At 47.1% G+C, this 3907-nt stretch overlaps 1 long non-coding RNA gene across 1 annotated transcript; it reads right to left on the minus strand.

Moving 5' to 3' along the window:
• Positions 1–347: 347 nt before the first annotated feature.
• On the minus strand, positions 348–2855 carry LOC105525530. Its single transcript, XR_001003934.1, has 2 exons — positions 2224–2855; positions 348–2049 (listed from the first exon to the last, which is right to left on the minus strand). It is a non-coding gene; the product is annotated as an uncharacterized LOC105525530 (long non-coding RNA).
• Between the last annotated feature and the right edge of the window lie 1052 nt (positions 2856–3907).

Below are 3907 nucleotides of genomic sequence, written 5' to 3' on the forward strand. Positions count from 1 at the left end.
ATCTATAAAACAAGTTATATTTAGAAAAGTCTAGCTTCTATCCCAATCCTCTCTATTCCCTCTCTCCTCCTACGTGATATACCAGTATATTCATATTCCCCTCCCCAATGATAGCATACTATCAGAATTTTCTTCACCTGACTTTTTACTCATTAGGTTATATGCTGGTGATTACAATATAGAACATAGAAATATGCCTCATTTCCTTTCAAAGCTGCATGGCACTCCATTATGCATAGGCATCCTAGCTTATTTACTCTGTTCCCTATTGATGGGCAATGAGTTATTTCCAGTCTTTTGCTATTACCAATGTTTCTGTAATACATAGCCTTATGTATATTGATTAATTTTTGAATTTTTGACTGTGTTTTTTTTTATTTTTTATTTTTTTGTAGAGATAGGGTCTTGCTATGCTGCCCAGGCTGGTCTTGAGCTCCTGAGCCCAAGTGATTCTCCTGCTTTAGCCTCCCAAAGTGTTAGGATCACAGGCATGAGCGACCACATCCAGCTGAGAGTGTGTCTTTAGGATGGATTCGTAGAAGTGAGATTTCTAGGTCAAAAGGTAAATGTCTATCTAAAATTGCTAGCTATTGCTGCTTTGCTCAAGAAACGTACTCTGTTGTGGAAGGAATGATAATGAAGGGGTTGGGAAGTGGAGGAAGAAAACTGAGACCTCCCTGAAGGGCTGACATCATCCTCCTAGAGACGAAGGACCCACCTTGACAGGTGGTTTGTTCACACGCAGCTGAGAAGATGAGGGTGCTTTTCACCCTCCCAAATCCTCACCGAAATGAGGTGGTGCCCCTTCCCCACTCTCAACCTGCTGCCATGCTCTGCCCCACCAGCTCCTTAAAAGGAAGGCAGTGGTTAATGTGAAAGCAAAATCAATAAGCCTCATAAACTAAAAAGTGGAAAATAACCTAGCAACTTATTACCATCCAATTTCAGTCAGTTCACTCCCTCAGGAAAGCAAACTGCAATCAGGAGATGGTGCCACGCGACCTGCAGCAGCACGTTTGCAGAGGACGACCCAGGGTCGAATGGGCCACCTCCCTTAGCTGGAAAGATGGCAGGCCATGTTTCTCAGCACTGCTTTTTCAGCATCTGATGACACTGAGGATCTCCTGGAGAGGTCCGTGACAGCAGAGCAAGGAGTTTTGATTTCTGAGTGTCTCCCTTCAGCAAGGGCTTGCCCTGTTGGCCATGGGCACTGTCTGGTAAAGTGTAGATCTGCCAGACTCCTTGATACGCTTGTTCCAGCGAACTGATGGCACTGTCTCTGATGCCTCCACCAGACTTTGCCACTGTCTACCTTGGATTGTCACCCTGCATGGACAGGCCTGGCTTTGCATACAAAGCGATACATTGTGGGGGACTGGTCAGAGTGGTGGAAAAACTACAGAGAAAGGACGCAAACCTTCTGAAAGGTCAGAAGGCTCTGCAGAGCCTCGGGGAAGAATAGCAGAAGGCAGCTGTTCTATAACCTTGAGGCAGAGGGCAAGGAGTAGTACAAGGCAGTGTGGGGGAATTTATCTTAGGCTTGTTTACTTACGTTGACCAGGAACTGACCATTGATCATCCGTGTGCCTCGTGTTCCCTGAAAGGGGAACGATAAATGTTAATTACCTGCAGGTTGTGTTGGCTCCAGGTTTTCGTCATTGTGCCTGCACTGAATAAAAGCAAAGCAGCTCCAGCTCTTGGGCTGCTCTCTGGACATAAGAGCCAGGCAGTCACCTAGCTGCTCTTACACCGCATACCTCTGTCTGAGTACTCATTTCTGCTGTCGGCTGTGGTCTGTGGGACAGACCCAGCAATACATGTCCTGAAGACAGGCATCCTGTCAGCATCACCTCTGGATCCCCAGGAACCCCGGTGCTGACACCAGGGTGTACCACCAGCTGGTAAAACTAGGGCAGCCTAAAAATGGGAATCCCTTCCAAGGCTTTTGTGAGGATTTACAGACGCAGAGCTGTGGTATGGAGCCCTTCGTAAAGTATCAAGTCAAATACAGATGCTCCTTGACTTAAGGTAGGGTTACATCCACCAGACCTCAGGGCATCTGCCCACCTTGGCCTCCCAAAGTGCTGGGATTACAGATGTGAGCCACTGGGGCCGGCCAAGTATTCCCAATCGTATTCACTGAGAAGAAAAAGGCTTCTGTCCTTCCTGTGGAAGATAGCCATAAAGGGGGAAGAAAAAGGATGAGGGGGCTTCTGATAATACAGGCTCACGCCTGTAATCCTGGCTCTTAGGGAGGAGGAGGCGGGAGGATAGCTTGAGCCCAGGAGTTCGAGACCTGCCTGGGCAATACAGCAAGACCCCGTTCTCCACAGAAAGGAAAAAAAAGAAAAAAGAAAAAAAAATAACCAAGCAAGTGAAGCAAGTGTAACATGGGGTTACATCCCTGTAAACCCACTGTCAACTGAAAATATCATTGAGTCAATCACCATTAACTCGGGTAGTGTCTGTGCAGGTGTTATCATCAGAGTAAGCACTGGATAAATGTTTAACACATGAGCAAATAAATGGTGGTGTGGAAAAAAAGGATGATGAGAATAAATGTCCCCGAGGCCAGGCGTGGTGGCTCACGCCTGTAATCTCAGCACTTTGGGAGACTGAGGTGGATAGATCGCTTGAGGTCAGGAGCTAGAGACCAGCCTGGCCAAAATGACGAAACCTCGTCTCTACTAAAAATACAAAAATTAGCTGGGCGTGGTGGTGTGAGCCTCTAGTCCCAGCTACTCGGGAGGCTGAGGCAGGAGAATCACTTGAACCTGGGAGGTGGAGGTTGCAGTGAGCTGAGATCGCACCACTGCACTCCAGCTTAGGTGAAAGAGCAAGACTCTGCCTCAAAAAAAAAAGAGTAAGTGTCCCAGGAGTTTCAATTAGTAGAAGGGGGTGGCCGGGGCGGGGGATGGGGGTACTGAAGTAGAGTGACTGGAGGACGGCTGGGTTTGGAAGGAGTTGGAGATGTTGGCATATGGGAGTGGGGAACATTTCTAGGAAGGGAAAAACTACATTCGCATTCAGTGTAGCAACAAGCACTGTTTATTCGCAGCAACATTCTGGCCCCGGGAGTCCTCTAAGTAAGTTGTGAGAAACAGTACAGAGGTGACTAAATGATCACTAACACCAATTGTGTCACTTTGTGCTGAGTGACCTCCTTTCATCCTCATGACAGCCTCATAAGAGGGCATTATCACAACTCAAGTGATAGATGAGGAATCTTGAGGCACAAAAAAGTTTATTAACTTACCTGCAGGAGAGGGAGAGGCAAACCACCAAAGAGCCTTTAATGCCCAACTAGGAATTTGAACAACCACAGTCAGAAGGGAGCCATTGAAGAGACTTGAGCACAGGCATGACATGGTCATATTGGTGCTTCAGAGAAACGCAATATGGTATAGTAGTTGGGAGTTTGGATTTTGGCACCAGACCACTTGGTTCTCCTAAAATCCCAGTTCTGGCCAGGCGCAGTGGCTCACCCCTTTAATCCCAGCACTTTGGGAGGCTGAGGTGGGCAGATCACCTGAGGTTGGGAGTTCGAGGCCAACATGGCAAAACTCCGTCTCTACTAAAAATACAAAAATTAGCCGGGCATGGTGGCAGGCACCTGTAATCCCAGCTACTTGGGGGCTGAGGCAGGAGAATTGCTTGAACCTGGGAGGTGGAGGCTGCAGTGAGGTGAGATCGCACCACTGCATTCCAGCCTGGGTGACAGAGCAAGACTCTGTCTCAAAAATAAATAAATAAATAAATAAATAAAATCCCAGTTCTGCTCCTTGCTTGCTGTGAGATCTTACAAATATTTAACTGCACTGAGCCTCAGTTTCTTCATCTATAAAATGGGGGTAATAAAGGCATCCAGCTTATGGGGTCTTTTAAGGGAACAAAATAACATGTAGAA

This window comes from Colobus angolensis, unplaced genomic scaffold (genome assembly GCF_000951035.1).
Source record: "Colobus angolensis palliatus isolate OR3802 unplaced genomic scaffold, Cang.pa_1.0 Scaffold54, whole genome shotgun sequence".
Lineage (NCBI taxonomy): Eukaryota > Metazoa > Chordata > Mammalia > Primates > Cercopithecidae > Colobus > Colobus angolensis.